This window comes from Balaenoptera physalus (genome assembly GCF_965194825.1).
Source record: "Balaenoptera physalus genome assembly, chromosome: 13".
Taxonomy (NCBI): Eukaryota; Metazoa; Chordata; class Mammalia; order Artiodactyla; family Balaenopteridae; genus Balaenoptera; species Balaenoptera physalus.
Genome location: NC_138892.1, coordinates 76,421,913 through 76,448,560, shown reverse-complemented (window position 1 = coordinate 76,448,560; position 26,648 = coordinate 76,421,913).

The window sequence follows — 26,648 nt, the reverse complement described above, 5'->3', positions numbered from 1 at the left end:
AAAAGCAGCCTTTTCCCTTTGGAAACTTGGATTCTAGTGTCTCAGGGGCTGCTTGCCAAACCTTGAAGTTGCCTAGGATCTAACCTCCGTAGGTACGCTTGCGTAGCAAACGAGCACTTTGCCCCGAGAAACCGGGTTCCTGCCAGGTTGGAGGAGAGTTAATCCCGCAGACCTCGTTCCTCCTGGGAAAGCGCAAGGCCACACTGAGCCTCAGGGTAGTGCCTAAGTTTCCACCAGGCAAGCTCTGCGTGCCTCGGTTTCCATGAGGTCTCCACCGTTGTTGTGCTTCAATGGAAAGCGAGGATAGCTTTCAGGACTCCAAGCACTCTTGCCTCCGTACAGTTTCCCATGCTACCACACGGATCCCCCCCACGTCTCCTCTCTGTCTGCTGAGCCACAAGCTGCCGTGTAGACCCTTCGGAACACTTCTTGCATGCACAGTCGAAGGCGTCACACTGCTCTCTCTCTACCTTTTGAAACCTAGGTTGCCGCAGCTTCTCCCAGCTCACGAAGACAGTCAGAGCCGGTCTCATGTGCTGGGTAACGTGGACTCAGTGAGGACAAGGGCCCTACCTGCACTCAGAAAAACACTCTGCTCAGCTCTCCATCCAGGCGGTCACACCGCCTGACTCGGTTTAGCAGGACGTCGATGTGAGGTCCAAGCTGAGCAAAGAGCACAATTCCTCCTTTACCCTGCTAGGCCCCGGAAGAGGTAGTGCCAACTAGGCCTCGCTCAGGCCAGCCCTCCTTCAGGGATCTTGCCACACTTTGAAGCCTGCACTGTAAAAGGTACTTAGCGAAGTTCCCAGGGTTTCGCCATGCTCCCCCTCGGCAGCTCCACTCCTGCAGGGACTCATGTTTGCTGTGAACTAGGATAGGTGGCCCTGCTTCGAAAAGCAGTCTTTTCCCCTTTGGAAATGTGGATTCTTGTAGCCTCGGAGCCGCTTGCGAAACCCTAGGAAGGCCAGGCTTCTACTCACTGCAGGCACGCCCGGGGAGGAAACGAGTATGTTCCCCCAGAGAAACAGGCTGCTTGCAAGTGTCGAGGGGAGCTTCTCAGGTGCCCAGTGGGTCCCGTTTGTTTCCCTTCGCAGCTCCCATCCTGCAGGTCCTTATGCTGGGTGCTAACAAGAGTAGGTGGCTCTGCCGACAAAAGCAGCCTTTTCCCTTTGGAAGCTTGGATTCTAGTGTCTCAGGGGCTGCTTGCCAAACCTTGAAGTTGCCCAGGTTCTAACCTCAATAGGTACGCTTGCGTAGCAAACGAGCACTTTCCCCCGAGAAACCGGGTTCCTGCCACGTTGCAGAAGAGTTAATCCCGCAGACCTCGTTCCTCCTGGGAAAGCGCAAGGCCACACTGAGCCTCAGGGTAGTTCCTAAGTTTCCACCCGGTAAGCTCTGCGTGCCTCGGTTTCCATGAGGTCTCCACCGTTGTTGTGCTTCAATGGAAAGCGAGGATAGCTTTCAGGACTCCAAGCACTCTTGCTCTCGTACTGTTTCCCATGCTACCACACGGATCCCCCCCACGTCTCCTCTCTGTCTGCTGAGCCACAAGCTGCATTGTAGGCCCTTCCGAACACTTCTTGCATGCACAGCCCAAGGCGTCACACTGCTCTCTCTCTATCTTTTGAAACCTAGGTTGCCGCAGCTTCTCCCCGCTGACGAAGACAGTCAGAGCCGGTCTCATGTGCTGGGTAACGTGGACTCAGTGAGGACAAGGGCCCTACCTGCACTCAGAAAAACACTCTGCTCAGCTCTCCATCCAGGAGCTCACACCGCCTGACTCGGTTTAGCAGGACGTCGATGTGAGGTCCAAGCTGAGCAAAGAGCACAATTCCTCCTTTACCCTGCTAGGCCACGGAAGAGGTAATGCCAACTAGGCCTCGCTCAGGCCAGCCCTCCTTCAGGGATCTTGCCACACTTTGAAGCCTGCACAGTAAAAGGTACTTAGCGAAGTTCCCAGGGTTTCGTCATGCTCTCCCTCGGCAGCTCCACTCCTGCAGGGACTCATGTTTGCTGTGAACTAGGATAGGTGGCTCTGCTTCGAAAAGCAGTCTTTTCCCCTTTGGAAAAGTGGATTCTTGTAGCCTCGGAGCTGCTTGCGAAACCCTAGGAAGGCCAGGCTTCTACTCACTGCAGGCACGCCCGGGGAGGAAACGAGTATGTTCCCCCAGAGAAACAGGCTGCTTGCAAGTGTCGAGGGGAGCTTCTCAGGTGCCCAGTGGGTCCCGTTTGTTTCCCTTCGCAGCTCCCATCCTGCAGGTCCTTATGCTGGGTGCTAACAAGAGTAGGTGGCTCTGCCGACAAAAGCAGCCTTTTCCCTTTGGAAGCTTGGATTCTAGTGTCAGGGGATGCTTGCCAAACCTTGAAGTTGCCCAGGTTCTAACCTCAATAGGTACGCTTGCGTAGCAAACGAGCACTTTCCCCCGAGAAACCGGGTTCCTGCCAGGTTGGAGGAGAGTTAATCCCGCAGACCTCGTTCCTCCTGGGAAAGCGCAAGGCCACACTGAGCCTCAGGGTAGTGCCTACGTTTCCACCCGGTAAGCTCTGCGTGCCTCCGTTTCCATGAGGTCTCCAACGTTGTTGTGCTTCAATGGAAAGCGAGGATAGCTTTCAGGACTCCAAGCACTCTTGCCTCCGTACCGTTTCCCATGCTACCACACGGATCCCCCCCACGTCTCCTCTCAGTCTGCTGAGACACAAGCTGCCGTGTAGGCCCTTCGGAACACTTCTTCCATGCACAGCCCAAGGCGTCACACTGCTCTCTCTCTACCTTTTGAAACCTAGGTTGCCGCAGCTTCTCCCAGCTCAGGAAGACAGTCAGAGCCGGTCTCATGTGCTGGGTAACGTGGAGTCATGAGGACAAGGGCCATACCTGCACTCAGAAAAACACTCTGCTCAGCTCTCTATCCAGGAGCTCACACCGCCTGACTCGGTTTAGCAGGACGTCGATGTGAGGTCCAAGCTGAGCAAAGAGCACAATTCCTCCTTTACCCTGCTAGGCCCCGGAAGAGGTAGTGCCAACAATGCCTCGCTCAGGCCAGCCCTCCTTCAGGGATCTTGCCACACTTTGAAGCCTGCACAGTAAAAGGTACTTAGCGAAGTTCCCAGGGTTTTGCCATGCTCTCCCTCGGCAGCTCCACTCCTGCAGGTACTCATGTTTGCTGTGAACTAGGATAGGTGGCCCTGCTTCGAAAAGCAGTCTTTTCCCCTTTGAAAATGTGGATTCTTGTAGCCTCGGAGCTGTTTGAGAAACCCTAGGAAGGCCCAGCTTCTACTCACTGCAGGCACGCCAGGGGAGGAAACGAGTATGTTCCCCCAGAGAAACAGGCTGCTTGCAAGTGTCGAGGGGAGCTTCTCAGGTGCCCAGTGGGTCCCGTTTGTTTGCCTTCGCAGCTCCCATCTCTCAGGTACTTATGCTGTGTGCTAACAAGAGTAGGTGGCTCTGCCGACAAAAGCAGCCTTTTCCCTTTGGAAACTTGGATTCTAGTGTCTCAGGGGCTGCTTGCCAAACCTTGAAGTTGCCTAGGATCTAACCTCCGTAGGTACGCTTGCGTAGCAAACGAGCACTTTCCCCCGAGAAACCGGGTTCCTGCCAGGTTGGAGGAGAGTTAATCCCGCAGACCTCGTTCCTCCTGGGAAAGCGCAAGGCCACACTGAGCCTCAGGGTAGTGCCTAAGTTTCCACCGGGCAAGCTCTGCGTGCCTCGGTTTCCATGAGGTCTCCACCGTTGTTGTGCTTCAATGGAAAGCGAGGATAGCTTTCAGGACTCCAAGCACTCTTGCCTCCGTACAGTTTCCCATGCTACCACACGGATCCCCCCCACGTCTCCTCTCTGTCTGCTGAGCCACAAGCTGCCGTGTAGACCCTTCGGAACACTTCTTGCATGCACAGCCGAAGGCGTCACACTGCTCTCTCTCTACCTTTTGAAACCTAGGTTGCCGCAGCTTCTCCCAGCTCACGAAGACAGTCAGAGCCGGTCTCATGTGCTGGGTAACGTGGACTCAGTGAGGACAAGGGCCCTACCTGCACTCAGAAAAACACTCTGCTCAGCTCTCCATCCAGGCGGTCACACCGCCTGACTCGGTTTAGCAGGACGTCGATGTGAGGTCCAAGCTGAGCAAAGAGCACAATTCCTCCTTTACCCTGCTAGGCCCCGGAAGAGGTAGTGCCAACTAGGCCTCGCTCAGGCCAGCCCTCCTTCAGGGATCTTGCCACACTTTGAAGCCTGCACTGTAAAAGGTACTTAGCGAAGTTCCCAGGGTTTCGCCATGCTCCCCCTCGGCAGCTCCACTCCTGCAGGGACTCATGTTTGCTGTGAACTAGGATAGGTGGCCCTGCTTCGAAAAGCAGTCTTTTCCCCTTTGGAAATGTGGATTCTTGTAGCCTCGGAGCCGCTTGCGAAACCCTAGGAAGGCCAGGCTTCTACTCACTGCAGGCACGCCCGGGGAGGAAACGAGTATGTTCCCCCAGAGAAACAGGCTGCTTGCAAGTGTCGAGGGGAGCTTCTCAGGTGCCCAGTGGGTCCCGTTTGTTTCCCTTCGCAGCTCCCATCCTGCAGGTCCTTATGCTGGGTGCTAACAAGAGTAGGTGGCTCTGCCGACAAAAGCAGCCTTTTCCCTTTGGAAGCTTGGATTCTAGTGTCAGGGGATGCTTGCCAAACCTTGAAGTTGCCCAGGTTCTAACCTCAATAGGTACGCTTGCGTAGCAAACGAGCACTTTCCCCCGAGAAACCGGGTTCCTGCCAGGTTGGAGGAGAGTTAATCCCGCAGACCTCGTTCCTCCTGGGAAAGCGCAAGGCCACACTGAGCCTCAGGGTAGTGCCTAAGTTTCCACCAGGCAAGCTCTGCGTGCCTCGGTTTCCATGAGGTCTCCACCGTTGTTGTGCTTCAATGGAAAGCGAGGATAGCTTTCAGGACTCCAAGCACTCTTGCCTCCGTACAGTTTCCCATGCTACCACACGGATCCCCCCCACGTCTCCTCTCTGTCTGCTGAGCCACAAGCTGCCGTGTAGGCCCTTCGGAACACTTCTTGCATGCACAGCCGAAGGCGTCACACTGCTCTCTCTCTACCTTTTGAAACCTAGGTTGCCGCAGCTTCTCCCAGCTCACGAAGACAGTCAGAGCCGGTCTCATGTGCTGGGTAACGTGGACTCAGTGAGGACAAGGGCCCTACCTGCACTCAGAAAAACACTCTGCTCAGCTCTCCATCCAGGCGGTCACACCGCCTGACTCGGTTTAGCAGGACGTCGATGTGAGGTCCAAGCTGAGCAAAGAGCACAATTCCTCCTTTACCCTGCTAGGCCCCGGAAGAGGTAGTGCCAACTAGGCCTCGCTCAGGCCAGCCCTCCTTCAGGGATCTTGCCACACTTTGAAGCCTGCACTGTAAAAGGTACTTAGCGAAGTTCCCAGGGTTTCGCCATGCTCCCCCTCGGCAGCTCCACTCCTGCAGGGACTCATGTTTGCTGTGAACTAGGATAGGTGGCCCTGCTTCGAAAAGCAGTCTTTTCCCCTTTGGAAATGTGGATTCTTGTAGCCTCGGAGCCGCTTGCGAAACCCTAGGAAGGCCAGGCTTCTACTCACTGCAGGCACGCCCGGGGAGGAAACGAGTATGTTCCCCCAGAGAAACAGGCTGCTTGCAAGTGTCGAGGGGAGCTTCTCAGGTGCCCAGTGGGTCCCGTTTGTTTCCCTTCGCAGCTCCCATCCTGCAGGTCCTTATGCTGGGTGCTAACAAGAGTAGGTGGCTCTGCCGACAAAAGCAGCCTTTTCCCTTTGGAAGCTTGGATTCTAGTGTCTCAGGGGCTGCTTGCCAAACCTTGAAGTTGCCCAGGTTCTAACCTCAATAGGTACGCTTGCGTAGCAAACCAGCACTTTCCCCCGAGAAACCGGGTTCCTGCCACGTTGGAGAAGAGTTAATCCCGCAGACCTCGTTCCTCCTGGGAAAGCGCAAGGCCACACTGAGCCTCAGGGTAGTTCCTAAGTTTCCACCCGGTAAGCTCTGCGTGCCTCCGTTTCCATGAGGTCTCCACCGTTGTTGTGCTTCAATGGAAAGCGAGGATAGCTTTCAGGACTCCAAGCACTCTTGCTCTCGTACCGTTTCCCATGCTACCACACGGATCCCCCCCACGTCTCCTCTCTGTCTGCTGAGCCACAAGCTGCATTGTAGGCCCTTCCGAACACTTCTTGCATGCACAGCCCAAGGCGTCACACTGCTCTCTCTCTACCTTTTGAAACCTAGGTTGCCGCAGCTTCTCCCCGCTGACGAAGACAGTCAGAGCCGGTCTCATGTGCTGGGTAACGTGGACTCAGTGAGGACAAGGGCCCTACCTGCACTCAGAAAAACACTCTGCTCAGCTCTCCATCCAGGAGCTCACACCGCCTGACTCGGTTTAGCAGGACGTCGATGTGAGGTCCAAGCTGAGCAAAGAGCACAATTCCTCCTTTACCCTGCTAGGCCACGGAAGAGGTAATGCCAACTAGGCCTCGCTCAGGCCAGCCCTCCTTCAGGGATCTTGCCACACTTTGAAGCCTGCACAGTAAAAGGTACTTAGCGAAGTTCCCAGGGTTTCGTCATGCTCTCCCTCGGCAGCTCCACTCCTGCAGGGACTCATGTTTGCTGTGAACTAGGATAGGTGGCCCTGCTTCGAAAAGCAGTCTTTTCCCCTTTGGAAAAGTGGATTCTTGTAGCCTCGGAGCTGCTTGCGAAACCCTAGGAAGGCCAGGCTTCTACTCACTGCAGGCACGCCCGGGGAGGAAACGAGTATGTTCCCCCAGAGAAACAGGCTGCTTGCAAGTGTCGAGGGGAGCTTCTCAGGTGCCCAGTGGGTCCCGTTTGTTTCCCTTCGCAGCTCCCATCCTGCAGGTCCTTATGCTGTGTGCTAACAAGAGTAGGTGGCTCTGCCGACAAAAGCAGCCTTTTCCCTTTGGAAGCTTGGATTCTAGTGTCTCAGGGGCTGCTTGCCAAACCTTGAAGTTGCCCAGGTTCTAACCTCCGTAGGTACGCTTGCGTAGCAAACGAGCACTTTCCCCCGAGAAACCGGGTTCCTGCCACGTTGGAGAAGAGTTAATCCCGCAGACCTCGTTCCTCCTGGGAAAGCGCAAGGCCACACTGAGCCTCAGGGTAGTGCCTAAGTTTCCACCCGGTAAGCTCTGCGTGCCTCCGTTTCCATGAGGTCTCCACCGTTGTTGTGTTTCAATGGAAAGCGAGGATAGCTTTCAGGACTCCAAGCACTCTTGCCTCCGTACCGTTTCCCATGCTACCACACGGATCCCCCCCACGTCTCCTCTCTGTCTGCTGAGCCACAAGCAGCCGTGTAGGCCCTTCGGAACACTTCTTGCATGCACAGCCGAAGGCGTCACACTGCTCTCTCTCTACCTTTTGAAACCTAGGTTGCCGCAGCTTCTCCCAGCTCACGAAGACAGTCAGAGCCGGTCTCATGTGCTGGGTAACGTGGACTCAGTAAGGACAAGGGCCCTACCTGCACTCAGAAAAACACTCTGCTCAGCTCTCCATCCAGGCGGTCACACCGCCTGACTCGGTTTAGCAGGACGTCGATGGGAGGTCCAAGCTGAGCAAAGAGCACAATTCCTCCTTTACCCTGCTAGGCCCCGGAAGAGGTAGTGCCAACTAGGCCTCGCTCAGGCCAGCCCTCCTTCAGGGATCTTGCCACACTTTGAAGCCTGCACTGTAAAAGGTACTTAGCGAAGTTCCCAGGGTTTCGCCATGCTCCCCCTCGGCAGCTCCACTCCTGCAGGGACTCATGTTTGCTGTGAACTAGGATAGGTGGCCCTGCTTCGAAAAGCAGACTTTTCCCCTTTGGAAATGTGGATTCTTGTAACCTTGGAGCCGCTTGCGAAACCCTAGGAAGGCCAGGCTTCTACTCACTGCAGGCACGCCCGGGGAGGAAACGAGTATGTTCCCCCAGAGAAACAGGCTGCTTGCAAGTGTCGAGGGGAGCTTCTCAGGTGCCCAGTGGGTCCCGTTTGTTTCCCTTCGCAGCTCCCATCCTGCAGGTCCTTATGCTGGGTGCTAACAAGAGTAGGTGGCTCTGCCGACAAAAGCAGCCTTTTCCCTTTGGAAGCTTGGATTCTAGTGTCTCAGGGGCTGCTTGCCAAACCTTGAAGTTGCCCAGGTTCTAACCTCAATAGGTACGCTTGCGTAGCAAACGAGCACTTTCCCCCGAGAAACCGGGTTCCTGCCAGGTTGGAGGAGAGTTAATCCCGCAGACCTCGTTCCTCCTGGGAAAGCGCAAGGCCACACTGAGCCTCAGGGTAGTGCCTAAGTTTCCACCAGGCAAGCTCTGCGTGCCTCGGTTTCCATGAGGTCTCCACCGTTGTTGTGCTTCAATGGAAAGCGAGGATAGCTTTCAGGACTCCAAGCACTCTTGCCTCCGTACAGTTTCCCATGCTACCACACGGATCCCCCCCACGTCTCCTCTCTGTCTGCTGAGCCACAAGCTGCCGTGTAGGCCCTTCGGAACACTTCTTGCATGCACAGCCGAAGGCGTCACACTGCTCTCTCTCTACCTTTTGAAACCTAGGTTGCCGCAGCTTCTCCCAGCTCACGAAGACAGTCAGAGTCGGTCTCATGTGCTGGGTAACGTGGACTCAGTGAGGACAAGGGCCCTACCTGCACTCAGAAAAACACTCTGCTCAGCCTTCCATCCAGGCGGTCACACCGCCTGACTCGGTTTAGGAGGACGTCGATGGGAGGTCCAAGCTGAGCAAAGAGCACAATTCCTCCTTTACCCTGCTAGGCCCCGGAAGAGGTAGTGCCAACTAGGCCTCGCTCAGGCCAGCCCTCCTTCAGGGATCTTGCCACACTTTGAAGCCTGCACTGTAAAAGGTACTTAGCGAAGTTCCCAGGGTTTCGCCATGCTCCCCCTCGGCAGCTCCACTCCTGCAGGGACTCATGTTTGCTGTGAACTAGGATAGGTGGCCCTGCTTCGAAAAGCAGTCTTTTCCCCTTTGGAAATGTGGATTCTTGTAGCCTCGGAGCCGCTTGCGAAACCCTAGGAAGGCCAGGCTTCTACTCACTGCAGGCACGCCCGGGGAGGAAACGAGTATGTTCCCCCAGAGAAACAGGCTGCTTGCAAGTGTCGAGGGGAGCTTCTCAGGTGCCCAGTGGGTCCCGTTTGTTTCCCTTCGCAGCTCCCATCCTGCAGGTCCTTATGCTGGGTGCTAACAAGAGTAGGTGGCTCTGCCGACAAAAGCAGCCTTTTCCCTTTGGAAGCTTGGATTCTAGTGTCTCAGGGGCTGCTTGCCAAACCTTGAAGTTGCCCAGGTTCTAACCTCAATAGGTACGCTTGCGTAGCAAACCAGCACTTTCCCCCGAGAAACCGGGTTCCTGCCACGTTGGAGAAGAGTTAATCCCGCAGACCTCGTTCCTCCTGGGAAAGCGCAAGGCCACACTGAGCCTCAGGGTAGTTCCTAAGTTTCCACCCGGTAAGCTCTGCGTGCCTCCGTTTCCATGAGGTCTCCACCGTTGTTGTGCTTCAATGGAAAGCGAGGATAGCTTTCAGGACTCCAAGCACTCTTGCTCTCGTACCGTTTCCCATGCTACCACACGGATCCCCCCCACGTCTCCTCTCTGTCTGCTGAGCCACAAGCTGCATTGTAGGCCCTTCCGAACACTTCTTGCATGCACAGCCCAAGGCGTCACACTGCTCTCTCTCTACCTTTTGAAACCTAGGTTGCCGCAGCTTCTCCCCGCTGACGAAGACAGTCAGAGCCGGTCTCATGTGCTGGGTAACGTGGACTCAGTGAGGACAAGGGCCCTACCTGCACTCAGAAAAACACTCTGCTCAGCTCTCCATCCAGGAGCTCACACCGCCTGACTCGGTTTAGCAGGACGTCGATGTGAGGTCCAAGCTGAGCAAAGAGCACAATTCCTCCTTTACCCTGCTAGGCCCCGGAAGAGGTAGTGCCAACAATGCCTCGCTCAGGCCAGCCCTCCTTCAGGGATCTTGCCACACTTTGAAGCCTGCACAGTAAAAGGTACTTAGCGAAGTTCCCAGGGTTTTGCCATGCTCTCCCTCGGCAGCTCCACTCCTGCAGGTACTCATGTTTGCTGTGAACTAGGATAGGTGGCCCTGCTTCGAAAAGCAGTCTTTTCCCCTTTGAAAATGTGGATTCTTGTAGCCTCGGAGCTGTTTGAGAAACCCTAGGAAGGCCCAGCTTCTACTCACTGCAGGCACGCCAGGGGAGGAAACGAGTATGTTCCCCCAGAGAAACAGGCTGCTTGCAAGTGTCGAGGGGAGCTTCTCAGGTGCCCAGTGGGTCCCGTTTGTTTGCCTTCGCAGCTCCCATCTCTCAGGTACTTATGCTGTGTGCTAACAAGAGTAGGTGGCTCTGCCGACAAAAGCAGCCTTTTCCCTTTGGAAACTTGGATTCTAGTGTCTCAGGGGCTGCTTGCCAAACCTTGAAGTTGCCTAGGATCTAACCTCCGTAGGTACGCTTGCGTAGCAAACGAGCACTTTCCCCCGAGAAACCGGGTTCCTGCCAGGTTGGAGGAGAGTTAATCCCGCAGACCTCGTTCCTCCTGGGAAAGCGCAAGGCCACACTGAGCCTCAGGGTAGTGCCTAAGTTTCCACCGGGCAAGCTCTGCGTGCCTCGGTTTCCATGAGGTCTCCACCGTTGTTGTGCTTCAATGGAAAGCGAGGATAGCTTTCAGGACTCCAAGCACTCTTGCCTCCGTACAGTTTCCCATGCTACCACACGGATCCCCCCCACGTCTCCTCTCTGTCTGCTGAGCCACAAGCTGCCGTGTAGACCCTTCGGAACACTTCTTGCATGCACAGCCGAAGGCGTCACACTGCTCTCTCTCTACCTTTTGAAACCTAGGTTGCCGCAGCTTCTCCCAGCTCACGAAGACAGTCAGAGCCGGTCTCATGTGCTGGGTAACGTGGACTCAGTGAGGACAAGGGCCCTACCTGCACTCAGAAAAACACTCTGCTCAGCTCTCCATCCAGGCGGTCACACCGCCTGACTCGGTTTAGCAGGACGTCGATGTGAGGTCCAAGCTGAGCAAAGAGCACAATTCCTCCTTTACCCTGCTAGGCCCCGGAAGAGGTAGTGCCAACTAGGCCTCGCTCAGGCCAGCCCTCCTTCAGGGATCTTGCCACACTTTGAAGCCTGCACTGTAAAAGGTACTTAGCGAAGTTCCCAGGGTTTCGCCATGCTCCCCCTCGGCAGCTCCACTCCTGCAGGGACTCATGTTTGCTGTGAACTAGGATAGGTGGCCCTGCTTCGAAAAGCAGTCTTTTCCCCTTTGGAAATGTGGATTCTTGTAGCCTCGGAGCCGCTTGCGAAACCCTAGGAAGGCCAGGCTTCTACTCACTGCAGGCACGCCCGGGGAGGAAACGAGTATGTTCCCCCAGAGAAACAGGCTGCTTGCAAGTGTCGAGGGGAGCTTCTCAGGTGCCCAGTGGGTCCCGTTTGTTTCCCTTCGCAGCTCCCATCCTGCAGGTCCTTATGCTGGGTGCTAACAAGAGTAGGTGGCTCTGCCGACAAAAGCAGCCTTTTCCCTTTGGAAGCTTGGATTCTAGTGTCAGGGGATGCTTGCCAAACCTTGAAGTTGCCCAGGTTCTAACCTCAATAGGTACGCTTGCGTAGCAAACGAGCACTTTCCCCCGAGAAACCGGGTTCCTGCCAGGTTGGAGGAGAGTTAATCCCGCAGACCTCGTTCCTCCTGGGAAAGCGCAAGGCCACACTGAGCCTCAGGGTAGTGCCTAAGTTTCCACCAGGCAAGCTCTGCGTGCCTCGGTTTCCATGAGGTCTCCACCGTTGTTGTGCTTCAATGGAAAGCGAGGATAGCTTTCAGGACTCCAAGCACTCTTGCCTCCGTACAGTTTCCCATGCTACCACACGGATCCCCCCCACGTCTCCTCTCTGTCTGCTGAGCCACAAGCTGCCGTGTAGGCCCTTCGGAACACTTCTTGCATGCACAGCCGAAGGCGTCACACTGCTCTCTCTCTACCTTTTGAAACCTAGGTTGCCGCAGCTTCTCCCAGCTCACGAAGACAGTCAGAGTCGGTCTCATGTGCTGGGTAACGTGGACTCAGTGAGGACAAGGGCCCTACCTGCACTCAGAAAAACACTCTGCTCAGCTCTCCATCCAGGCGGTCACACCGCCTGACTCGGTTTAGCAGGACGTCGATGTGAGGTCCAAGCTGAGCAAAGAGCACAATTCCTCCTTTACCCTGCTAGGCCCCGGAAGAGGTAGTGCCAACTAGGCCTCGCTCAGGCCAGCCCTCCTTCAGGGATCTTGCCACACTTTGAAGCCTGCACTGTAAAAGGTACTTAGCGAAGTTCCCAGGGTTTCACCATGCTCCCCCTCGGCAGCTCCACTCCTGCAGGGACTCATGTTTGCTGTGAACTAGGATAGGTGGCCCTGCTTCGAAAAGCAGTCTTTTCCCCTTTGGAAATGTGGATTCTTGTAGCCTCGGAGCCGCTTGCGAAACCCTAGGAAGGCCAGGCTTCTACTCACTGCAGGCACGCCCGGGGAGGAAACGAGTATGTTCCCCCAGAGAAACAGGCTGCTTGCAAGTGTCGAGGGGAGCTTCTCAGGTGCCCAGTGGGTCCCGTTTGTTTCCCTTCGCAGCTCCCATCCTGCAGGTCCTTATGCTGGGTGCTAACAAGAGTAGGTGGCTCTGCCGACAAAAGCAGCCTTTTCCCTTTGGAAGCTTGGATTCTAGTGTCTCAGGGGCTGCTTGCCAAACCTTGAAGTTGCCCAGGTTCTAACCTCAATAGGTACGCTTGCGTAGCAAACCAGCACTTTCCCCCGAGAAACCGGGTTCCTGCCACGTTGGAGAAGAGTTAATCCCGCAGACCTCGTTCCTCCTGGGAAAGCGCAAGGCCACACTGAGCCTCAGGGTAGTTCCTAAGTTTCCACCCGGTAAGCTCTGCGTGCCTCCGTTTCCATGAGGTCTCCACCGTTGTTGTGCTTCAATGGAAAGCGAGGATAGCTTTCAGGACTCCAAGCACTCTTGCTCTCGTACCGTTTCCCATGCTACCACACGGATCCCCCCCACGTCTCCTCTCTGTCTGCTGAGCCACAAGCTGCATTGTAGGCCCTTCCGAACACTTCTTGCATGCACAGCCCAAGGCGTCACACTGCTCTCTCTCTACCTTTTGAAACCTAGGTTGCCGCAGCTTCTCCCCGCTGACGAAGACAGTCAGAGCCGGTCTCATGTGCTGGGTAACGTGGACTCAGTGAGGACAAGGGCCCTACCTGCACTCAGAAAAACACTCTGCTCAGCTCTCCATCCAGGAGCTCACACCGCCTGACTCGGTTTAGCAGGACGTCGATGTGAGGTCCAAGCTGAGCAAAGAGCACAATTCCTCCTTTACCCTGCTAGGCCACGGAAGAGGTAATGCCAACTAGGCCTCGCTCAGGCCAGCCCTCCTTCAGGGATCTTGCCACACTTTGAAGCCTGCACAGTAAAAGGTACTTAGCGAAGTTCCCAGGGTTTCGTCATGCTCTCCCTCGGCAGCTCCACTCCTGCAGGGACTCATGTTTGCTGTGAACTAGGATAGGTGGCCCTGCTTCGAAAAGCAGTCTTTTCCCCTTTGGAAAAGTGGATTCTTGTAGCCTCGGAGCTGCTTGCGAAACCCTAGGAAGGCCAGGCTTCTACTCACTGCAGGCACGCCCGGGGAGGAAACGAGTATGTTCCCCCAGAGAAACAGGCTGCTTGCAAGTGTCGAGGGGAGCTTCTCAGGTGCCCAGTGGGTCCCGTTTGTTTCCCTTCGCAGCTCCCATCCTGCAGGTCCTTATGCTGTGTGCTAACAAGAGTAGGTGGCTCTGCCGACAAAAGCAGCCTTTTCCCTTTGGAAGCTTGGATTCTAGTGTCTCAGGGGCTGCTTGCCAAACCTTGAAGTTGCCCAGGTTCTAACCTCCGTAGGTACGCTTGCGTAGCAAACGAGCACTTTCCCCCGAGAAACCGGGTTCCTGCCACGTTGGAGAAGAGTTAATCCCGCAGACCTCGTTCCTCCTGGGAAAGCGCAAGGCCACACTGAGCCTCAGGGTAGTGCCTAAGTTTCCACCCGGTAAGCTCTGCGTGCCTCCGTTTCCATGAGGTCTCCACCGTTGTTGTGTTTCAATGGAAAGCGAGGATAGCTTTCAGGACTCCAAGCACTCTTGCCTCCGTACCGTTTCCCATGCTACCACACGGATCCCCCCGACGTCTCCTCTCTGTCTGCTGAGCCACAAGCAGCCGTGTAGGCCCTTCGGAACACTTCTTGCATGCACAGCCGAAGGCGTCACACTGCTCTCTCTCTACCTTTTGAAACCTAGGTTGCCGCAGCTTCTCCCAGCTCACGAAGACAGTCAGAGCCGGTCTCATGTGCTGGGTAACGTGGACTCAGTAAGGACAAGGGCCCTACCTGCACTCAGAAAAACACTCTGCTCAGCTCTCCATCCAGGCGGTCACACCGCCTGACTCGGTTTAGCAGGACGTCGATGGGAGGTCCAAGCTGAGCAAAGAGCACAATTCCTCCTTTACCCTGCTAGGCCCCGGAAGAGGTAGTGCCAACTAGGCCTCGCTCAGGCCAGCCCTCCTTCAGGGATCTTGCCACACTTTGAAGCCTGCACTGTAAAAGGTACTTAGCGAAGTTCCCAGGGTTTCGCCATGCTCCCCCTCGGCAGCTCCACTCCTGCAGGGACTCATGTTTGCTGTGAACTAGGATAGGTGGCCCTGCTTCGAAAAGCAGTCTTTTCCCCTTTGGAAATGTGGATTCTTGTAGCCTTGGAGCCGCTTGCGAAACCCTAGGAAGGCCAGGCTTCTACTCACTGCAGGCACGCCCGGGGAGGAAACGAGTATGTTCCCCCAGAGAAACAGGCTGCTTGCAAGTGTCGAGGGGAGCTTCTCAGGTGCCCAGTGGGTCCCGTTTGTTTCCCTTCGCAGCTCCCATCCTGCAGGTCCTTATGCTGGGTGCTAACAAGAGTAGGTGGCTCTGCCGACAAAAGCAGCCTTTTCCCTTTGGAAGCTTGGATTCTAGTGTCTCAGGGGCTGCTTGCCAAACCTTGAAGTTGCCCAGGTTCTAACCTCAATAGGTACGCTTGCGTAGCAAACGAGCACTTTCCCCCGAGAAACCGGGTTCCTGCCAGGTTGGAGGAGAGTTAATCCCGCAGACCTCGTTCCTCCTGGGAAAGCGCAAGGCCACACTGAGCCTCAGGGTAGTGCCTAAGTTTCCACCAGGCAAGCTCTGCGTGCCTCGGTTTCCATGAGGTCTCCACCGTTGTTGTGCTTCAATGGAAAGCGAGGATAGCTTTCAGGACTCCAAGCACTCTTGCCTCCGTACAGTTTCCCATGCTACCACACGGATCCCCCCCACGTCTCCTCTCTGTCTGCTGAGCCACAAGCTGCCGTGTAGGCCCTTCGGAACACTTCTTGCATGCACAGCCGAAGGCGTCACACTGCTCTCTCTCTACCTTTTGAAACCTAGGTTGCCGCAGCTTCTCCCAGCTCACGAAGACAGTCAGAGTCGGTCTCATGTGCTGGGTAACGTGGACTCAGTGAGGACAAGGGCCCTACCTGCACTCAGAAAAACACTCTGCTCAGCCTTCCATCCAGGCGGTCACACCGCCTGACTCGGTTTAGCAGGACGTCGATGTGAGGTCCAAGCTGAGCAAAGAGCACAATTCCTCCTTTACCCTGCTAGGCCCCGGAAGAGGTAGTGCCAACTAGGCCTCGCTCAGGCCAGCCCTCCTTCAGGGATCTTGCCACACTTTGAAGCCTGCACTGTAAAAGGTACTTAGCGAAGTTCCCAGGGTTTCGCCATGCTCCCCCTCGGCAGCTCCACTCCTGCAGGGACTCATGTTTGCTGTGAACTAGGATAGGTGGCCCTGCTTCGAAAAGCAGTCTTTTCCCCTTTGGAAATGTGGATTCTTGTAGCCTCGGAGCCGCTTGCGAAACCCTAGGAAGGCCAGGCTTCTACTCACTGCAGGCACGCCCGGGGAGGAAACGAGTATGTTCCCCCAGAGAAACAGGCTGCTTGCAAGTGTCGAGGGGAGCTTCTCAGGTGCCCAGTGGGTCCCGTTTGTTTCCCTTCGCAGCTCCCATCCTGCAGGTCCTTATGCTGGGTGCTAACAAGAGTAGGTGGCTCTGCCGACAAAAGCAGCCTTTTCCCTTTGGAAGCTTGGATTCTAGTGTCTCAGGGGCTGCTTGCCAAACCTTGAAGTTGCCCAGGTTCTAACCTCAATAGGTACGCTTGCGTAGCAAACCAGCACTTTCCCCCGAGAAACCGGGTTCCTGCCACGTTGGAGAAGAGTTAATCCCGCAGACCTCGTTCCTCCTGGGAAAGCGCAAGGCCACACTGAGCCTCAGGGTAGTTCCTAAGTTTCCACCCGGTAAGCTCTGCGTGCCTCCGTTTCCATGAGGTCTCCACCGTTGTTGTGCTTCAATGGAAAGCGAGGATAGCTTTCAGGACTCCAAGCACTCTTGCTCTCGTACCGTTTCCCATGCTACCACACGGATCCCCCCCACGTCTCCTCTCTGTCTGCTGAGCCACAAGCTGCATTGTAGGCCCTTCCGAACACTTCTTGCATGCACAGCCCAAGGCGTCACACTGCTCTCTCTCTACCTTTTGAAACCTAGGTTGCCGCAGCTTCTCCCCGCTGACGAAGACAGTCAGAGCCGGTCTCATGTGCTGGGTAACGTGGACTCAGTGAGGACAAGGGCCCTACCTGCACTCAGAAAAACACTCTGCTCAGCTCTCCATCCAGGAGCTCACACCGCCTGACTCGGTTTAGCAGGACGTCGATGTGAGGTCCAAGCTGAGCAAAGAGCACAATTCCTCCTTTACCCTGCTAGGCCCCGGAAGAGGTAGTGCCAACTAGGCCTCGCTCAGGCCAGCCCTCCTTCAGGGATCTTGCCACACTTTGAAGCCTGCACAGTAAAAGGTACTTAGCGAAGTTCCCAGGGTTTCGTCATGCTCTCCCTCGGCAGCTCCACTCCTGCAGGGACTCATGTTTGCTGTGAACTAGGATAGGTGGCCCTGCTTCGAAAAGCAGTCTTTTCCCCTTTGGAAAAGTGGATTCTTGTAGCCTCGGAGCTGCTTGCGAAACCCTAGGAAGGCCAGGCTTCTACTCACTGCAGGCACGCCCGGGGAGGAAACGAGTATGTTCCCCCAGAGAAACAGGCTGCTTGCAAGTGTCGAGGGGAGCTTCTCAGGTGCCCAGTGGGTCCCGTTTGTTTCCCTTCGCAGCTCCCATCCTGCAGGTCCTTATGCTGGGTGCTAACAAGAGTAGGTGGCTCTGCCGACAAAAGCAGCCTTTTCCCTTTGGAAGCTTGGATTCTAGTGTCTCAGGGGCTGCTTGCCAAACCTTGAAGTTGCCCAGGTTCTAACCTCCGTAGGTACGCTTGCGTAGCAAACGAGCACTTTGCCCCGAGAAACCGGGTTCCTGCCAGGTTGGAGGAGAGTTAATCCCGCAGACCTCGTTCCTCCTGGGAAAACGCAAGGCCACACTGAGCCTCAGGGTAGTGCCTAAGTTTCCACCTGGCTAGCTCTGCGTGTCTCGGTTTCCATGAGGTCTCCACCGTTGTTGTGCTTCAATGGAAAGCGAGGATAGCTTTCAGGACTCCAAGCACTCTTGCCTCCGTACAGTTTCCCATGCTACCACACGGATCCCCCCCACGTCTCCTCTCTGTCTGCTGAGCCACAAGCTGCCGTGTAGGCCCTTCGGAACACTTCTTGCATGCACAGCCCAAGGCGTCACACTGCTCTCTCTCTACCTTTTGAAACCTATGTTGCCGCAGCTTCTCCCAGCTCACGAAGACCGTCAGAGCCGGTCTCATGTGCTGGGTAACGTGGAGTCATGAGGACAAGGGCCCTACCTGCACTCAGAAAAACACTCTGCTCAGCTCTCTATCCAGGAGCTCACACCGCCTGACTCGGTTTAGCAGGACGTCGATGTGAGGTCCAAGCTGAGCAAAGAGCACAATTCCTCCTTTACCCTGCTAGGCCCCGGAAGAGGTAGTGCCAACTAGGCCTCGCTCAGGCCAGCCCTCCTTCAGGGATCTTGCCACACTTTGAAGCCTGCACAGTAAAAGGTTCTTAGCGAAGTTCCCAGGGTTTCGCCATGCTCCCCCTCGGCAGCTCCACTCCTGCAGGGACTCATGTTTGCTGTGAACTAGGATAGGTGGCCCTGCTTCGAAAAGCAGTCTTTTCCCCTTTGAAAATGCGGATTCTTGTAGCCTCGGAACTGTTTGCGAAACCCTAGGAAGGCCCAGCTTCTAGTCACTGCAGGCACGCCCGGTGATGAAACGAGTATGTTCCCCCAGAGAAACAGGCTGCTTGCAAGTGTCGAGGGGAGCTTCTCAGATGCCCAGTGGGTCCCGTTTGTTTCCCTTCGCAGCTCCCATCCTGCAGGTCCTTATGCTGGGTGCTAACAAGAGTAGGTGGCTCTGCCGACAAAAGCAGCCTTTTCCCTTTGGAAGCTTGGATTCTAGTGTCTAAGGGGCTGCTTGCAAAACCTTGAAGTTGCCCAGGATCTAACCTCCGTAGGTACGCTTGCGTAGCAAACGAGCACTTTCCCCCGAGAAACCGGGTTCCTGCCACGTTGGAGAAGAGTTAATCCCGCAGACCTCGTTCCTCCTGGGAAAGCGCAAGGCCACACTGAGACTCAGGGTAGTGCCTAAGTTTCCACCGGGCAAGCTCTGCGTGCCTCGGTTTCCATGAGGTCTCCACCGTTGTTGTGCTTCAATGGAAAGCGAGGATAGCTTTCAGGACTCCAAGCACTCTTGCCTCCGTACAGTTTCCCATGCTACCACACGGATCCCCCGCACGTCTCCTCTCTGTCTGCTGAGCCACAAGCTGCCGTGTAGGCCCTTCGGAACACTTCTTGCATGCACAGCCCAAGGCGTCACACTGCTCTCTCTCTACCTTTTGAAACCTAGGTTGCCGCAGCTTCTCCCAGCTCAGGAAGACAGTCAGAGCCGGTATCATGTGCTGGGTAACGTGGACTCAGTGAGGACAAGGGCCCTACCTGCACTCAGAAAAACACTCTGCTCAGCTCTCCATCCAGGAGCTCACACCGCCTGACTCGGTTTAGCAGGACGTCGATGTGAGGTCCAAGCTGAGCAAAGAGCACAATTCCTCCTTTACCCTGCTAGGCTCCGGAAGAGGTAGTGCCAACTAGGCCTCGCTCAGGCCAGCCCTCCTTCAGGGATCTTGCCGCACTTTGAAGCCTGCACAGTAAAAGGTACTTAGCGAAGTTCCCAGGGTTTCGCCATGCTCTCCCTCGGCAACTCCACTCCTGCAGGGACTCATGTTTGCTGTGAACTAGGATAGGTGGCCCCGCTTCGAAAAGCAGTCTTTTCCCCTTTGAAAATGTGGATTCTTGTAGCCTCGGAGCTGTTTGCGAAACCCTAGGAAGGCCCAGCTTCTAGTCACTGCAGGCACGCCCGGGGAGGAAACGAGTATGTTCCCCCAGACAAACAGGCTGCTTGCAAGTGTCGAGGGGAGCTTCTCAGGTGCCCAGTGGGTCCCGTTTGTTTCCCTTCGCAGCTCCCATCTCTCAGGTACTTATGCTGTGTGCTAACAAGAGTAGGTGGCTCTGCCAACAAAAGCAGCCTTTTCCCTTTGGAAGCTTTGATTCTAGTGTCTAAAGGGCTGCTTGCCAAACCTTGAAGTTGCCCAGGTTGTAACCTCCGTAGGTACGCTTGCGTAGCAAACGAGCACTTTCCTCCGAGAAACCGGGTTCCTGCCAGGTAGGAGGAGAGTTAATCCCGCAGACCTCGTTCCTCGTGGGAAAGCGCAAGGCCACACTGAGCCTCAGGGTAGTGCCTAAGTTTCCACCCGGTAAGCTCTGCGTGCCTCCGTTTCCATGAGGTCTCCACCGTTGTTGTGCTTCAATGGAAAGCGAGGATAGCTTTCAGACTCCAAGCACTCTTGCCTCCGTACCGTTTCCCATGCTACCACACGGATCCCCCCCCACGTCTCCTCTCTGTCTGCTGAGCCACAAGCTGCCGTGTAGGCCCTGCGGAACACTTCTTGCATGCACAGCCCAAGGCGTCACACTGCTCTCTCTCTACCTTTTGAAACCTAGGTTGACGCAGCTTCTCCCAGCTCACGAAGACAGTCAGAGCCGGTCTCATGTGCTGGGTAACGTGGACTCAGTGAGGACAAGGGCCCTACCTGCACTCAGAAAAACACTCTGCTCAGCTCTCCATCCAGGAGCTCACACCGCCTGACTCGGTTTAGCAGGACGTCGATGTGAGGTCCAAGCTGAGCAAAGAGCACAATTCCTCCTTTACCCTGCTAGGCCCCGGAAGAGGTAGTGCCAACTAGGCCTCGCTCAGGCCAGCCCTCCTTCAGGGATCTTGCCACACTTTGAAGCCTGCACAGTAAAAGGTACTTAGCGAAGTTCACAGGGTTTCGCCATGCTCTCCCTCGGCAGCTCCACTCCTGCAGGGACTCATGTTTGCTGTGAACTAGGATAGGTGGCCCTGCTTCGAAAAGCAGTCTTTTCCCCTTTGAAAATGTGGATTCTTGTAGCCTCGGAGCTGTTTGCGAAACCCTAGGAAGGCGCAGCTTCTACTCACTGCAGGCACGCCCGGGGAGGAAACGAGTATGTTCCCCCAGAGAAACAGGCTGCTTGCAAGTGTCGAGGGGAGCTTCTCAGGTGCCCAGTGGGTCCCGTTTGTTTGCCTTCGCAGCTCCCATCTCTCAGGTACTTATGCTGTGTGCTAACAAGAGTAGGTGGCTCTGCCGACAAAAGCAGCCTTTTCCCTTTGGAAACTTGGATTCTAGTGTCTCAGGGGCTGCTTGCCAAACCTTGAAGTTGCCTAGGATCTAACCTCCGTAGGTACGCTTGCGTAGCAAACGAGCACTTTCCCCCGAGAAACCGGGTTCCTGCCAGGTTGGAGGAGAGTTAATCCCGCAGACCTCGTTCCTCCTGGGAAAGCGCAAGGCCACACTGAGCCTCAGGGTAGTGCCTAAGTTTCCACCAGGCAAGCTCTGCGTGCCTCGGTTTCCATGAGGTCTCCACCGTTGTTGTGCTTCAATGGAAAGCGAGGATAGCTTTCAGGACTCCAAGCACTCTTGCCTCCGTACAGTTTCCCATGCTACCACACGGATCCCCCCCACGTCTCCTCTCTGTCTGCTGAGCCACAAGCTGCCGTGTAGACCCTTCGGAACACTTCTTGCATGCACAGCCGAAGGCGTCACACTGCTCTCTCTCTACCTTTTGAAACCTAGGTTGCCGCAGCTTCTCCCAGCTCACGAAGACAGTCAGAGCCGGTCTCATGTGCTGGGTAACGTGGACTCAGTGAGGACAAGGGCCCTACCTGCACTCAGAAAAACACTCTGCTCAGCTCTCCATCCAGGCGGTCACACCGCCTGACTCGGTTTAGCAGGACGTCGATGTGAGGTCCAAGCTGAGCAAAGAGCACAATTCCTCCTTTACCCTGCTAGGCCCCGGAAGAGGTAGTGCCAACTAGGCCTCGCTCAGGCCAGCCCTCCTTCAGGGATCTTGCCACACTTTGAAGCCTGCACTGTAAAAGGTACTTAGCGAAGTTCCCAGGGTTTCGCCATGCTCCCCCTCGGCAGCTCCACTCCTGCAGGGACTCATGTTTGCTGTGAACTAGGATAGGTGGCCCTGCTTCGAAAAGCAGTCTTTTCCCCTTTGGAAATGTGGATTCTTGTAGCCTCGGAGCCGCTTGCGAAACCCTAGGAAGGCCAGGCTTCTACTCACTGCAGGCACGCCCGGGGAGGAAACGAGTATGTTCCCCCAGAGAAACAGGCTGCTTGCAAGTGTCGAGGGGAGCTTCTCAGGTGCCCAGTGGGTCCCGTTTGTTTCCCTTCGCAGCTCCCATCCTGCAGGTCCTTATGCTGGGTGCTAACAAGAGTAGGTGGCTCTGCCGACAAAAGCAGCCTTTTCCCTTTGGAAGCTTGGATTCTAGTGTCTCAGGGGCTGCTTGCCAAACCTTGAAGTTGCCCAGGTTCTAACCTCAATAGGTACGCTTGCGTAGCAAACGAGCACTTTCCCCCGAGAAACCGGGTTCCTGCCACGTTGGAGAAGAGTTAATCCCGCAGACCTCGTTCCTGCTGGGAAAGCGCAAGGCCACACTGAGCCTCAGGGTAGTTCCTAAGTTTCCATCCGGTAAGCTCTGCGTGCCACGGTTTCCATGAGGTCTCCACCGTTGTTGTGCTTCAATGGAAAGCGAGGATAGCTTTCAGGACTCCAAGCACTCTTGCTCTCGTACTGTTTCCCATGCTACCACACGGATCCCCCCCACGTCTCCTCTCTGTCTGCTGAGCCACAAGCTGCATTGTAGGCCCTTCCGAACACTTCTTGCATGCACAGCCCAAGGCGTCACACTGCTCTCTCTCTATCTTTTGAAACCTAGGTTGCCGCAGCTTCTCCCCGCTGACGAAGACAGTCAGAGCCGGTCTCATGTGCTGGGTAACGTGGACTCAGTGAGGACAAGGGCCCTACCTGCACTCAGAAAAACACTCTGCTCAGCTCTCCATCCAGGAGCTCACACCGCCTGACTCGGTTTAGCAGGACGTCGATGTGAGGTCCAAGCTGAGCAAAGAGCACAATTCCTCCTTTACCCTGCTAGGCCACGGAAGAGGTAATGCCAACTAGGCCTCGCTCAGGCCAGCCCTCCTTCAGGGATCTTGCCACACTTTGAAGCCTGCACAGTAAAAGGTACTTAGCGAAGTTCCCAGGGTTTCGTCATGCTCTCCCTCGGCAGCTCCACTCCTGCAGGGACTCATGTTTGCTGTGAACTAGGATAGGTGGCCCTGCTTCGAAAAGCAGTCTTTTCCCCTTTGGAAAAGTGGATTCTTGTAGCCTCGGAGCTGCTTGCGAAACCCTAGGAAGGCCAGGCTTCTACTCACTGCAGGCACGCCCGGGGAGGAAACGAGTATGTTCCCCCAGAGAAACAGGCTGCTTGCAAGTGTCGAGGGGAGCTTCTCAGGTGCCCAGTGGGTCCCGTTTGTTTCCCTTCGCAGCTCCCATCCTGCAGGTCCTTATGCTGGGTGCTAACAAGAGTAGGTGGCTCTGCCGACAAAAGCAGCCTTTTCCCTTTGGAAGCTTGGATTCTAGTGTCAGGGGATGCTTGCCAAACCTTGAAGTTGCCCAGGTTCTAACCTCAATAGGTACGCTTGCGTAGCAAACGAGCACTTTCCCCCGAGAAACCGGGTTCCTGCCAGGTTGGAGGAGAGTTAATCCCGCAGACCTCGTTCCTCCTGGGAAAGCGCAAGGCCACACTGAGCCTCAGGGTAGTGCCTAAGTTTCCACCCGGTAAGCTCTGCGTGCCTCCGTTTCCATGAGGTCTCCACCGTTGTTGTGCTTCAATGGAAAGCGAGGATAGCTTTCAGGACTCCAAGCACTCTTGCCTCCATACCGTTTCCCATGCTACCACACGGATCCCCCCCCACGTCTCCTCTCTGTCTGCTGAGCCACAAGCTGCCGTGTAGGCCCTGCGGAACACTTCTTGCATGCACAGCCCAAGGCGTCACACTGCTCTCTCTCTACCTTTTGAAACCTAGGTTGACGCAGCTTCTCCCAGCTCACGAAGACAGTCAGAGCCGGTCTCATGTGCTGGGTAACGTGGACTCAGTGAGGACAAGGGCCCTACCTGCACTCAGAAAAACACTCTGCTCAGCTCTCCATCCAGGAGCTCACACCGCCTGACTCGGTTTAGCAGGACGTCGATGTGAGGTCCAAGCTGAGCAAAGAGCACAATTCCTCCTTTACCCTGCTAGGCCCCGGAAGAGGTAGTGCCAACTAGGCCTCGCTCAGGCCAGCCCTCCTTCAGGGATCTTGCCACACTTTGAAGCCTGCACAGTAAAAGGTACTTAGCGAAGTTCACAGGGTTTCGCCATGCTCTCCCTCGGCAGCTCCACTCCTGCAGGGACTCATGTTTGCTGTGAACTAGGATAGGTGGCCCTGCTTCGAAAAGCAGTCTTTTCCCCTTTGAAAATGTGGATTCTTGTAGCCTCGGAGCTGTTTGCGAAACCCTAGGAAGGCGCAGCTTCTACTCACTGCAGGCACGCCCGGGGAGGAAACGAGTATGTTCCCCCAGAGAAACAGGCTGCTTGCAAGTGTCGAGGGGAGCTTCTCAGGTGCCCAGTGGGTCCCGTTTGTTTCCCTTCGCAGCTCCCATCCTGCAGGTACTTATGCTGGGTGCTAACAAGAGTAGGTGGCTCTGCCGACAAAAGCAGCCTTTTCCCTTTGGAAGCTTTGATTCTAGTGTCTAAGGGGCTGCTTGCCAAACCTTGAAGTTGCCCAGGTTCTAACCTCCGTAGGTACGCTTGCTTAGCAAACGAGCACTTTCCCCCAAGAAACCGGGCTCCTGCCACGTTGGAGAAGAGTTAATCCCGCAGACCTCGTTCCTCCTGGGAAAGCGCAAGGCCACACTGAGCCTCAGGGTAGTGCCTACGTTTCCACCCGGTAAGCTCTGCGTGCCTCCGTTTCCATGAGGTCTCCAACGTTGTTGTGCTTCAATGGAAAGCGAGGATAGCTTTCAGGACTCCAAGCACTCTTGCCTCCGTACCGTTTCCCATGCTACCACACGGATCCCCCCCACGTCTCCTCTCAGTCTGCTGAGACACAAGCTGCCGTGTAGGCCCTTCGGAACACTTCTTCCATGCACAGCCCAAGTCGTCACACTGCTCTCTCTCTACCTTTTGAAACCTAGGTTGCCGCAGCTTCTCCCAGCTCAGGAAGACAGTCAGAGCCGGTCTCATGTGCTGGGTAACGTGGAGTCATGAGGACAAGGGCCCTACCTGCACTCAGAAAAACACTCTGCTCAGCTCTCTATCCAGGAGCTCACACCGCCTGACTCGGTTTAGCAGGACGTCGATGTGAGGTCCAAGCTGAGCAAAGAGCACAATTCCTCCTTTACCCTGCTAGGCCCCGGAAGAGGTAGTGCCAACAATGCCTCGCTCAGGCCAGCCCTCCTTCAGGGATCTTGCCACACTTTGAAGCCTGCACAGTAAAAGGTACTTAGCGAAGTTCCCAGGGTTTCGCCATGCTCTCCCTCGGCAGCTCCACTCCTGCAGGTACTCATGTTTGCTGTGAACTAGGATAGGTGGCCCTGCTTCGAAAAGCAGTCTTTTCCCCTTTGAAAATGTGGATTCTTGTAGCCTCGGAGCTGTTTGAGAAACCCTAGGAAGGCCCAGCTTCTACTCACTGCAGGCACGCCAGGGGAGGAAACGAGTATGTTCCCCCAGAGAAACAGGCTGCTTGCAAGTGTCGAGGGGAGCTTCTCAGGTGCCCAGTGGGTCCCGTTTGTTTGCCTTCGCAGCTCCCATCTCTCAGGTACTTATGCTGTGTGCTAACAAGAGTAGGTGGCTCTGCCGACAAAAGCAGCCTTTTCCCTTTGGAAACTTGGATTCTAGTGTCTCAGGGGCTGCTTGCCAAACCTTGAAGTTGCCTAGGATCTAACCTCCGTAGGTACGCTTGCGTAGCAAACGAGCACTTTCCCCCGAGAAACCGGGTTCCTGCCAGGTTGGAGGAGAGTTAATCCCGCAGACCTCGTTCCTCCTGGGAAAGCGCAAGGCCACACTGAGCCTCAGGGTAGTGCCTAAGTTTCCACCAGGCAAGCTCTGCGTGCCTCGGTTTCCATGAGGTCTCCACCGTTGTTGTGCTTCAATGGAAAGCGAGGATAGCTTTCAGGACTCCAAGCACTCTTGCCTCCGTACAGTTTCCCATGCTACCACACGGATCCCCCCCACGTCTCCTCTCTGTCTGCTGAGCCACAAGCTGCCGTGTAGACCCTTCGGAACACTTCTTGCATGCACAGCCGAAGGCGTCACACTGCTCTCTCTCTACCTTTTGAAACCTAGGTTGCCGCAGCTTCTCCCAGCTCACGAAGACAGTCAGAGCCGGTCTCATGTGCTGGGTAACGTGGACTCAGTGAGGACAAGGGCCCTACCTGCACTCAGAAAAACACTCTGCTCAGCTCTCCATCCAGGCGGTCACACCGCCTGACTCGGTTTAGCAGGACGTCGATGTGAGGTCCAAGCTGAGCAAAGAGCACAATTCCTCCTTTACCCTGCTAGGCCCCGGAAGAGGTAGTGCCAACTAGGCCTCGCTCAGGCCAGCCCTCCTTCAGGGATCTTGCCACACTTTGAAGCCTGCACTGTAAAAGGTACTTAGCGAAGTTCCCAGGGTTTCGCCATGCTCCCCCTCGGCAGCTCCACTCCTGCAGGGACTCATGTTTGCTGTGAACTAGGATAGGTGGCCCTGCTTCGAAAAGCAGTCTTTTCCCCTTTGGAAATGTGGATTCTTGTAGCCTCGGAGCCGCTTGCGAAACCCTAGGAAGGCCAGGCTTCTACTCACTGCAGGCACGCCCGGGGAGGAAACGAGTATGTTCCCCCAGAGAAACAGGCTGCTTGCAAGTGTCGAGGGGAGCTTCTCAGGTGCCCAGTGGGTCCCGTTTGTTTCCCTTCGCAGCTCCCATCCTGCAGGTCCTTATGCTGGGTGCTAACAAGAGTAGGTGGCTCTGCCGACAAAAGCAGCCTTTTCCCTTTGGAAGCTTGGATTCTAGTGTCAGGGGATGCTTGCCAAACCTTGAAGTTGCCCAGGTTCTAACCTCAATAGGTACGCTTGCGTAGCAAACGAGCACTTTCCCCCGAGAAACCGGGTTCCTGCCAGGTTGGAGGAGAGTTAATCCCGCAGACCTCGTTCCTCCTGGG